A 12602-nucleotide genomic window follows, 5' to 3' on the forward strand; every position below is an offset into this window, starting at 1 on the left:
GCCACCCCTGGTATAGCATATTGAATAAAGTCATAGTAGGCCTATATTATGTCAAAAAAAGTCATAGAAGTAAAATGTAAATTGGGTAATAGAAAGACTTATTATTATTATTTGTCTTAATAACTATTAACCACCAAATACTTCAGTTCAAAACAGTTTTAAGGTCTTAAATCCATCAACTGACTAATTCCCAAACTCAGGAGCAGGTGAGATTGGATGTTGCTATAGTTACCATCAAGTACACGGGATGCAATATATTAGCATTTGAATATGAATTTGCAAACATAGACAGCTTAACAATGTTAAAAGGAGAATTTGTTGAGTTACTTGCAACAGCTTAAACTTTTGTTCTGACTTGTGACTCTGCAAAGCAATAGACACATTTTATTTGTAATATACAGTGTTATTTCATTACTGCTAACTGGTCATAATGTGTGGAGTTTTGTGAAAACTGTGCCATGGAAAACATAGTGAACGCTGGACTAGCAAATAGTGAATTCATAAAAGAAGACATTATCTGCCCTTGAGAATAGAATAGAATGCTGGATGGAACACGCACTGTTCTCTGACTCGAATAAATTAGAATGTTGACGTGTCATCTTATGTATGAAGCCAGGTTAATATGCAAATTAAACTCAGTATCTTCCAAAACTTTACAGAGGACAGCCGGACAGCTCTGAGGCTCTGAGGTAGGCCGTGGGAAAACAACTGCTCATAATTTATAGTAGTTTTATTTTATTTGACTGTGGTCAGGCTTCCTGGGGGGCTCCCTGTTGACGTGAAGGTCTATCATCCGGCTCGTTGGCTGAGGCTTTTCAACCTATTACAGTCGGGTGTTGCCCTTTCATGTAAGCAGATTCATGCTCACTGTGTTGAGCTGTTTGGAGAGTGTCCTGCAGTATATGTTAACAACTACATTCTGGATAGTAGCCCATGGCTTCTCGGAACCAAAGGTGACGGTGAGCGTTCGAACTGTGGGGAAGACTCGGTAGCGCTCTGCCAACTGCAGTTGTAGAAATGTTGTATAGTATGGAAAAAAAACAACTCCACAGAGGACAGCTGGATAGCTCTGAGGTAGGCCGCAGCATATTTTCAGAACTGACTGTCGTGTAAACCAGTAGCATATCTGACCTGTAACTTTGGATTCAGAATAGACTTTGACTGCTACCACTTTTTGTTATTTGGCTCAGGATGTTTGGTGCCACCAGACTGATTTTAGGATTACCAAATCCCTCCTTGAATATCAAATTGTTCACATTGATTATTAACTTAGTAGAATAAAAAAGAGCTTAGCTTACAGGAGAGAAAGGGAAATGTAGACATCTTTATTTAAAAAATATAATGAAATTAAATGTATTATAGTCGTCATTATATACATATGAAGTTCAAGCTCTGCATTTAACCAATCCCTAGCATATTGAGAGCAGTGGGCTGGGTTTAGTGTCTTGCTCAGGTATACTTCGGCACAGGACATGTAGCAGCCAAGGATGAAACCGCCGCCCTTGCGGTTACCGGACGACCCCCTCTACCCAATGAGCCACGGTATTTATAATCACACAGTTGTAGAAATGTTGTATAGTATGGAAAAAAAACAACTCCACAGAGGACAGCTGGATAGCTCTGAGGTAGGCCGCAGCATATTTTCAGAACTGCCCCCAGGTAGTAGCTGGCTTCTCGGAGCCAATGCTGACGGTGAGTGTTTGAACTGGGGGGAAGACTCAGTCGCGCTCTTGAGTCCTGCCAATGATAGGTCACTGTGTGGCTTACTTCGCTGGGTGGGGCAAGCCGCAGGCTGCCGTCAGCAGAGTGTTAAGATGGTCGGCCAGTTTTCAGTGCTACCTGGGGGCAGGAAGTCTTTGTGCCAGTCTGCCTCAGAGCTCACTTAAAGCTTCCCGTGGGTCTGATGTAGGATGCTGTGGTAAGATACTTGCACCAAACTCCTGTCGTGTAAACCAGTAGCATATCTGACCTGTAACTTTGGATTCAGAATAGACTTTGACTGCTACCACTTTTTGTTATTTGGCTCAGGATGTTTGGTGCCACCAGACTGATTGTAGGATTACCAAATCCCTCCTTGAACATCAAATTGTTCACATTGATTATTAACTTAGTAGAATAAAAAAGAGCTTAGCTTACAGGAGAGAAAGGGAAATGTAGACATCTTTATTTAAAAAATATAGTGAAATTAAATGTATTATAGTCGTCATTATTATTATTATTATTATTATTATTATATATATATATATATTGAATTGCCTGCGAGGGTGACAAAAATAAGATGTTATTTACTGCTTTTTCTCGTGTTGGAATAATGTTAAATATTTAACTGCAAGGTAGTAATGCGTGTTTGATACCTTAATTTGTTTGCATTAAATCATACTGGGAAGTTTGCTGAAATTGATTGGATGGCCCTACCTAGAACAGACGGCGGAGCAGAGCCTTGAGCCTTGACTGCGAAGCCTTGTGCCTTGACGCTGGAGCCTGAGTGTAGACCGCGAAGCCTTGAGCCTAGATGGCGGCCGCTTGAGCCTTGACGCCGGGAGCTTTGCCTTCATGGCTCCGCCGAGCCTGCTCGGCGGAGCAGCTCCACCAATCCGACAGGTTCCGCCGAGCATCAGGCTCGGTGGAGCGGCACCGCCGATCCGACAGTATCCGCGAGCGTCCGACGAGCGGCTCTGCTGATCCGACAGGTTCTGCCGAGCGTTAGCCTCGGCGGAGCAGCACCGCCGATCGGCTCGGTGGAGCTTGTCAGCATTGCGGAGCCTGTCGGCATCGGAGGAGCCTGTCGGCATCGGCGGAGTTTGTCGGATTCGGCGGAGTTTGTTGGCATTGGCAGAGGCCTGTCGGTTCGGTGGAGCTTGTGTGCCAGGCGGAGCTTGTGGCTCGGCGGAGCTTGCCGGCATGCCTGTCGGCCTAGACGGCGGAGCGGAGCCCGTCGAGCCTGTCTGCACTTGACGGCGGAGCGGGGCAGGGTGGGGCGGAGCGGGATGGGGCGGGGCGGAGCCTGTCGGCAGTTGACGGCGGAGCGGAGCCTTGACTTGACGGCGAATGGTTTACACATTTGCTGTGTTGTGCTTTTTAGAGTGTATATTGCTCTTCTAATTGTGATATGTAGAAGTGCTTGACGTGTTAAAACCTGGCCACAGCTCACAAATATATATATATATATATATATATATATATATATATATATATATGTGTAGCCAGGCGAAGTGGGGGTAGGAAGGTTTTTGTACTGTCACTTTAAGAACCGTGAAGCGTGAGCTACGCGAGAGGACTGAGTTCACGCGACATGTGTAAATAAAGAGCGGGAATCAGAGGCTGCTGAGTACTGAGCTGATTAGAAATACCTGAACTACGGCTCAGCGTAAGTTACGAATAAATGCAGAATCACCTTGAAATTGGGGTTAACTGTTTGTTGTTAACTGGTGTTAAGTTGTACGCATCTGGTGTTGAGTTGTGTACATCTGCCTCGATTAGAGGGGAGACGGAAGTTGCCGTCAGTTCCATGGGTGTGGATCAGAGCGCACAGGTCGATTGCTGATGAGGGAGTGATAAATTGTGTTCCTGTGTAAATGAATGTTATCTGCATATCTTGGAGAGTTGAACAGCATGGCCCAGATGCCGAGGTTCTTTGTTTCTGTTTGGCAGGAGGAAGCCACTGCTGTTGTGTTTTATATGTAGCTATATGTATATCGTAACCTTAAATTCAGTAAAAAGCAATGGTTTAGGTTTGCTGTAAATTGTAAAGTGCCTTAAAATCTGACTAATTAACGCTGTACTCTGTGAGTGCAGTCGGGGGGAAATAAAAGACCTGTTATGTAAATACACTTAATCAGAGCGTTATGTGCTAATTAGCGGAGTTGCGAGTTACAGGTTATGAAGGGTTTAAAACTCCAGGCGGGGCGCTCTAGCACTCGCCTGTACAAAGGAATGAGAAAACTGTAACTCTGAAGGACACGCTTGGGCAACTATACACTGATATCAAATCTTGGAGTAAACTGCCAGCTGAGAACAGTACGTACCACAGCTTGAGATAGCAAAACGTAGACGTCACACTTTGGAGCCTGTTAGGCTTTCACAACATACACACACACTGAAGACGCATCGAAGGAGGCTCCCTGACGAGAGCCAGTGTGAGCGGATATGCTCAGTGCTCCAACCAGGCCGTCGCTCTGCTAAAATCGATCCCGCCTGCAACTTGACTTTGACCAATGGCTCCTCTAAGGAGAACCTACAAAACTTACCGCGCTGCCGTGTCCAAGCGCCTTTTCACGTTGCTCTCACTCGGAGAGGAACTGTTAGGACCGTGCACGTTTAACTGCTCGGCTAATATCTCTGTGATAAATAAAACTATTGCTTGAATCTAAGTAAACGCCTCGAACTCAATTTGTTAACTTGTCTACACGACAGACCCACATAAAATCTAAATGTATCTGAGTGTTTGGTCTCATCCTTTTAATTAGGCCACATATATACAGAGGGGACGAGTCAGGGTGCAGGACCCTGGTAAATAACATTCTTGTCTACGGAGAAGAGAACAACCTCATCCTCAACACAGACAAAACCAAAGAAATAATAATAGACTTCAGGAAGAATCCTCCCCCTCTACAGCCTCTTATCATCAAGGGGACCGAGGTGGAGAGGACCGACGGCTACAGATTCTTGGGAATGCAGGTTACTTCGGACCTGAGCTGGACTCCTAACACCACAGCCACAGTAAAGAAAGCCCAGAAAAGGCTTTATTTCATCAGGCTGCTCAGGAAAGCTGGTCTGAGCCGTCGCCCTCTCACCCAGGCCTACAGAGGACTGGTAGAGAGCACCCTCACCACAGGCATCACTGTCTGGTATGGCATGATGACTTCCTGTACGAGCGCTATCGATTCTGCCGACACGGAATCATTTATTTACAAGACCTTCTCAAGCCATACATTTAACACCGCACGCCGCATATGAAGGCAAATCACTGTCAAAATCCGAGAGCGCAAATGAGATCCATGCGCGCGCGAAAATCAAACAGCCGCGAGCGTATTTTACTTTGATGAGCACTTTTATATCACTCCGCGAGCAAAAGTCCGTCTCGCGCGAGCAAAATTCACTCTCGTGCGAGTGAAAGTCGCTCGCGAAGTTTAAACCTGTTCGCTCGCGAAACTTTAATCTGCTTGCTCGCGAGTCTTTTTCTTGCTCGCTCGTGAGTAGTTTTTCTTTTTGACAGTAAGTGGGCGGACCCAGTCTCACTTGTATCTCTACATTTAATTGGTTAAATTCCTCGTCTTTGGATAAACCGGATATCACTCTGACGCAGATGCTAGGTCTGATAGAGGTGGTTTTCAATTCAATTTAATAGCGTTATTGAATACAATAATACAAAATGTGTTAAAGTCAAGTTGCTCAGATTGGTTTAAATTCACTCCATCATTCTATTACAGACAATGTGTGTTTGATAGTCAAACCTCTTGTGACACTTTTTGATCTTAATTGATTAAAACATGATGATCATATTTAATCATACTGTTATGTTTACAGAAGTTAAGAGATATAATATGAGCAACAATTTGGACCCGCTCAAGGATCTGGAGCCGAGATTAGGGACCACTATTTGTATATTAACTGTTTGCCCAACTTAAATCACTAAGTAATTAGTGGATGAAAAAGTATTCAGATCCTCACTGCAGTAAACGTACTAATAAAATACTGATGAAACAATAATCCACTACGAGTAAAATACCTGCAATCAAAACCTTAGTCAAGTATGTTATTATCAGCAAAATGTACTTTATGTGCAGAAAGTAAAAGTACCCGTGCAGTAAAATGTACATTATTTGCCCCTGACCTGTAGTGCAATCTGAAAATCTGAAAAGTCAGAGTGATATCCAGTTTATCCAAAGACGAGGTTTGTAACCAATTATATGTAGAGATACAAGGGAGACTGGGTCCGCCCACTTACTGTCAAAAAGAAAAACTACTCGCGAGCGAGCAGGAAAAAGACTCACGAGCGAGCAGGTTTAAACTTCGCGAGCGACTTTCGCTCGTGCGAGACAGACTTTTGCTCGCTGAGTGATATAAAAGCGCTCGTCAAAGTAACAGCGCGGCTGTTTGATTTTCGCTCGCGCATGGATCTCATTTGCGCTCTCAGATTTTGACAGTGATTTGCCTTCATATTGACTCACCATTCTGAATAATGTTTTAGTGCTTAGTTTTTACTCGCTCCCATGTCCTCTTGATAGCTGGGTTGCAACTACATGATGGTTGAAAGCACTCATAATTATATGACAGTATTATTAGTACACCATAGCATATCATTATTGTAGAACATGATTAAGGTGGACTCATGATAAGAATAGAGAGAATCACACACAATTTATTTTCACTGCTTCAATTGATTGAATTACTGATTATGAATAATACATATACTGATACGCCCATACACAGATTCGCACACGCATATTCAAACTCCTAGTTGTATATGGTAAACTACACATACATGTATATACACATATATATAGTACATGATACATAAGCGCATACAGTACATATATCCTCATAAGTATCTATTCATTCGTATCAGTTAGATACTCTTTGGGCTTGTTTTTATCTACTTATTCTGAAAGAGTTGAGATAATAATTTTCACTATAAGATCTCATTGGATGATGCGTTCCATTAAGCCTACTGCCAGCAGGCACATTTAAAGAAATATCATCTGATTGATTGGGGTGATGAGGCACTTAAAATTAACCTATACATTTTCCCAACACTTACGCATTTAACTTCCTCATATGCGTTCATGATCATCTCCTGCTCATCAGCGGACAAAAAGAGGCTCTTTCTTTGAGTTTATTGGCCGTTGTACTGTTAGAAAATCATGGTTTCTGGTTCGAATTAACGAGATTGTTTGAGCGCGGATCAGCCTTTGAGGACCCGAGATAGCCTGACATCAATCATCGGGTTAATTTAAGCTGGATGATAGGACATTTGATTGACTTAGTTGAACCACGTACGAGGAACGGGGCCCAAGCCAGAAGGGGGCGATAGCGGAGCAGCTGATGTCACCCACTCTGACCTCCAGCTGTTCTGCTTTAGGCAAACATTTCACACTTAAGTCCTTATAAGCCTCACAAATGTGCCTTCTGATACAAAATTGATAACTTAAAACAGATATTTAGTCCTTTTGCACATTTAGGAAATACAACTTAGCTCCAAACACTAAGCGAGCCCTAAAGCTCTCTCATTCATTGTAATGTTATTTAGTTATTTCACATCTGAAAGTCTGTGACACATTCCCCTGCACCTCAGACAACAGTATGTTGGTTGATATATCTTCTCCTAAAGACATCTAACCAACATGTTTCATTACAACGGCTTACTGACACTATACTCATCTCTACATTTCAGGTTCTTTGGACTTTAGTTGGTGTTAATGAAAGAGGACACAGACAAGACTGAACTCAAAATACTTAAAATCAAACAAAGTGTTTATTCATAACAGGAGTATTCTGACGCAGCAGATCAATACGAGCTCGGACCTCATCAAAACTATCTGTGACAGCAAAGAAAAAGGCGGAGTCACAATGATTTATATGTTCTTAAGGGCATTTTGTGATTGGTTGACTATTGGTGGAGGCGGCTCTTGGTTTAAACTTTCTGAGAGCCTCGTTGGTGCACAGGACGTCCGTCCCCACCGGCACATGGATAGCCAGCCGCTCCAGCGATGAGTCAGATCAGTGTGTGTGTGTGTGTGTGTTTGAGAGTTCATTCTAAAGCCAAGGTCGCTTAACTACTTCTTAGTCGAAACTGTTATTTTGTACCAGGCAGTGGCAAGACCGGGGAGTACCTGGTTCCTGTTTTGTATTAGATAATGAGGGGGCCCTGCGCAGGTGGAATACACTGCCTCACTCTGTGACTTTACACTTAGAGACATATTATGATTACTGCACATAGCATATGGTTTAAGCTTCACTAAATGTGTTTACGAATATATTGCAGTGTTTACAAATATATAGCAGTGTGTGTTTACAAATATATAACATATTTATTTAAGCTTATTCTTAATGTTTACATTGGCCAAGACTAATATTTAAAGGCAGTTTAAGATTTTATTGTCATGAACACTTGTATACTAAAAGAAGAAAAGTTCTAAACAAGTTAACAAAAAGAAACATGTTTAATAAAAATAATTTGATGTAGATTAGTTCAGTAGACACATCATATGTTCTACAATAAGAACATTTCATATCATTATGCCTTCAACACAGAAGCAGATCCACTCTGCTCAGTTTCTGGAGATTCTCCACGTGAAGTTGCTTTGCTTAAATAGCTAGCTACTCGACTGATAAGTTAACTTGCTAAACACTGGCTATGCACTAGCCTAGACAGCATGCTAGCGTCATTAGCATATTAGCATCGATCGCTCGCATGTTAGCATCGATCGCTAGCTTGATATTATAACCATCACCATGTATATACAATAGGCTATGTAGCCAGACCCAGACATACATTATACATCAAGCTAGTTGACATCTGTCACACTCAGATACAATATTTAACTTGACAGACAATCCGTTGAACTTGAAGATCTGAAGACTGAACTCGTGAACTGTTTTTTGTTTCGTGGAGAAAGTATTTTGAGTATTTTAAATACAAAATTACTCCACTCTAAAGTATTTTGTTACAAATTACGTTAGATTTTTAATCGGCCCTATCAAATACAAATTACAAAATACTCAAAAGTAATTGAAATACGTATTTCAATTACAAGTAATAGAAATACTGCCCATCTCTGAATGCAGCTCAGTGCATCGTTGGCCTGATTAATCAGATGAGTAATGGGCCAGACTATGATTTTCTAAAATAGCCTGTCATGTCCATCACTGCTGATTCAGATATTTCTTTTACCCTATGTTGCCGGATAACCACCGCTCCACCTGGCTTGCTCTTAACTAAGGTGCTGGAAGTTAAAAGTTCATATGTCTGTGATTCTATTAGTTTGTTACACTATGTTAAAAGAGAATCAAAAGGAAAGTGGTATCCTGTTTCATTTTTAAACCACTTCAGTTTTCTGTTAATTTAACCTTTTTAAGCAGTTAATTTACCTGAGCATTTATTGTTTTAGATACTGTGTCATCACTTTATTCTTCCAAATATACATATCAGTTTCAAAGCCAAGATTAGATTTGTATTGATTGTCCTTACTATAATTCCATACATCATTTATGAATTTCAAATGTAATGAGGTTTTGACCAATTGTTGGCCCCTTAGTATGTCCGCTGTATATAGGGAGCAGTGGGATGCCTATGACAGGCGCCCGGGGAGCCGTTAGGGGTTCAGTGTCTTGCTCAGGGACATTTTGACACATGACACGTCCCAGCCGTACAGTCGACCTTGCGGTTACCAGACAACCCAGTGACCCATGGTCGCCCCTAATATGGCTTAAGACTGTCTCGCCAGACTAACCGAGATTCTTCCAAATTGGTGGAACGCCGATTTTTGCTTTAATTTGAGGGTTATACCATGGAGCGAACCTCCTTTGTTTTACCATCTTCTTTTTTAGAGGAGGAATAGTCTAGTGTCATTCACAGCACTATCGACAAGATGATCAATCTGGGACGGACTAAAGTTATCACAGGAGTCCTGTTATATTGAGTTAAATAAAGACGGAATCTCTTCAGATCTCAATCTTTTCCATCAGATAGACATCTAGTGTAGAAACTTTTGCCTAATGGTGTACACTCCGTTAGTAGGAATTCGAAAGTTATTAGATAATAGTCTAATATAAGAGGGTTCTGTGGTATCTTCTATTTGAATGCCATAAGCCAGAACCAGGTTTGAGGGTGTGGTTAAAACTGTGAGTAGGTTTCTGTACACTCTGACAGAAGCCAATCTAATAACGAGATAAACGCAGTACTGAGGCTATTATTCTCGACATACACATGAATATTAAAGTCACCAACAATAATTACTTTATCTGTTTGAAAGACTTGATAACAACTGTGAAAATTTCGATAAGAATTCAGAATACGGACCTGGGGCCCGGTACACTATAACAAATATAACTGGCTGTATTGTTTTCCACGTTGGGTGTGAAAGACTAAGAACCAGTCTTTCAAATTAGTTATAATTTAGTTTAGGTTTAGGGTTTAATAGGCTTGAGTCAAAAATGGCTGCTACTCCATCTCCTCGGCCAGTGCCTCGAGGAATATGAGTATTATTGTGACTTGGAGTTGATTAATTTAGGCTGACATATTCTTCATTACACAGCCAGGTTGAAACCAAAAAATAGATCAATATGATTATCTGATATTAACTCATTTACTAATACAGCTTTAGATGACAAAGATCTGATATTTAAGAGTCCACATTTAATTATCCTATTTTGTTGCACTGTTGCGTTAGTATTAACTTGGATTAGGTCAGTGGTTCTCAAACTGTGGGGCGTGCCCCTCTAGGCTAGTGGGGTGCAGCGGTATTGCAGGAGGGGCGCAGAGGGAAATGCAGAATTTTTTTATTTCAAGAACTTTATTCATATTTGCAAACTTGCCGCTTTTCGGCGAAATTCGGCGTTTTCAATGAAAATATATCATCCATGTGAATTGTGTAGATCCGTAGAGAGTTTTTTTGGGGAGGGGTCAACCGGCCAGCCAGCGTTTCTCAGATTGGAGTGAGACGAGGAGAAAAGGTGATGTTGTGATCTTCACAATAAAACATCTTTGATGTGAGGTGTCGAGTCTTGGCCAATCAGCGTTAAGATGTCTACACAGTCTTTCCATCCGTTAAAGTTTAAGTTCCGTTATGTTCCACAATAAGCTATTTTTTGCCAAATATTAGTTATTTTGTCCACAGATAGAACTTTATTTGCATTGTTCTAACAAAGGGTTTGCACATTGTATTTGTTTTTATCTGGAGCAATCTGGTTTAATTAAAAGTGATTGCAATTTTCTTTATTCTATTTGAAAAAGCACAGATGGAGGAGTCACAAAATGTTATTTCAATAAAAGTTCAACATGGACCATTTTGTTACACTTTTGTCAGGGCGGTGGGGCGTGAACATTTTTCTTCCTCCAAAGTGGGGCATGACAGAAAAAGTTTGAGAACCACTGGATTAGGTTATTTAGTTTAACTCCTCGACTGTTTACTTTTGATTTAATTCATTTAAGTGGCCGTGGGGCAGACACAGTCTGTATGGTTTTGGGTGGGTAACTGCTCTAATAGAAGTGCAGAGAAGTGTGTAAGACCTGCAGTTATAAGTCTCCCATACCAAGTACTCCACACTATGGGGGATGGTGTCATTGAAAGCATGTCTTACAGCAAGCTGCAGAGAGTGACACACACACAGCGAATAAGAACCAGATCTTTGAGGCCATACTCCTCCTTCAGCACTTTATTTAGACTGAGATATGATGAGCTAGCTAGCTCGATGTTTAGCTTATGTCACAGAGAGGCACACATACAGTGGACGAGGTGAGTAAGTGACTGAGGCTGTGTGAGTCAAATGCAGTGATTTCTTTTTTAGTGTGACAGTGAAGAAACATTTACATTTACATCCAGCTCTGTAACCCAGTGTGGGCTCAGCGGCTGCTTTACGCACGAGCAATTCATTTGCAGTCTGGATGCGGAGTAGAGTGTGGGTCTCCTCTCGGCTCTGACTGCAGCTGGGACTGCTGCGCGAGGCTACTGTGAGACTGACCGCCTGCGAGTGCTTTGGGATGGCGGAGGGGCTCAAGGCAGCACTTGCTGCTCGTTGAGGACAGTAACTGCAGAACGATACGTGCTTTCACGTCAGTCTCCAAATCACCAGAAAAGTCTCCAATACCATTTCATTACAGTCATTTAGCAGACGCTTTTATCCAAAGCGACTTACAATAAGTGTGTTCAACATAGGTATTGAAAAAGTCGCTAGATTTCTTCACGAGTCGCTTTTAACAAAAAAGTCACCAGATTTAGCGAGAAAGTCACTAATTTGGCAACACTGGTTGCTCTCCAGCCTGTACGTTGTGTGCACCGTGGAGTTTAAAATGTGTATACAGGACGCTTGTACCGTTACCACTGTTGATCATATACAGTAAATGTGCTGTTTAATTCTTAGGTTCAATTTGTTCTTTGTCTCCCCCACTTACAGTTTGTAGCAGGCCCTGCATCTAACAGCGTAAATTGTGTTTATAGGTTAAAACCAACCCTTGCATTAAAATTATGGGGGAGACGAATAAAACCGATCTACGAACCTCGCAGCGCCTTCCTCCTGGTCTTCTCTTTATTTAGATTTGTATGGACCAGGATATCTTTTACGTTTTTGTTTCTACGAAAGGCGGATATCATACGGTTGTTCTGGTCACTCGAGTCCCGGAAGAAGACCCGTGTATCAAGGAAGTCGACCTTGTCTTTTTAGATGTTGTGTTTAAGTTTAATTCTGGGGTGATGTGAATTGAGTGTGTCCAAAACTGTATGAAAACCCTGTTCTGTGTTATTCCAGAGGCCGAAGATGTCGTCCAGATACCGGAAATACAGCAGGGGTTTGTATTGGGTTTTAAGGAATGCCGTTTCTTCCCAGTGGGCCAGGTATATGTCTGCATACGATGGTGAGTATTTACGGCCCATTGCACACCCGCA

The sequence above is a fragment of the Pholis gunnellus genome, assembly GCF_910591455.1.
Source record: "Pholis gunnellus genome assembly, chromosome: 3".
NCBI lineage: Eukaryota > Metazoa > Chordata > Actinopteri > Perciformes > Pholidae > Pholis > Pholis gunnellus.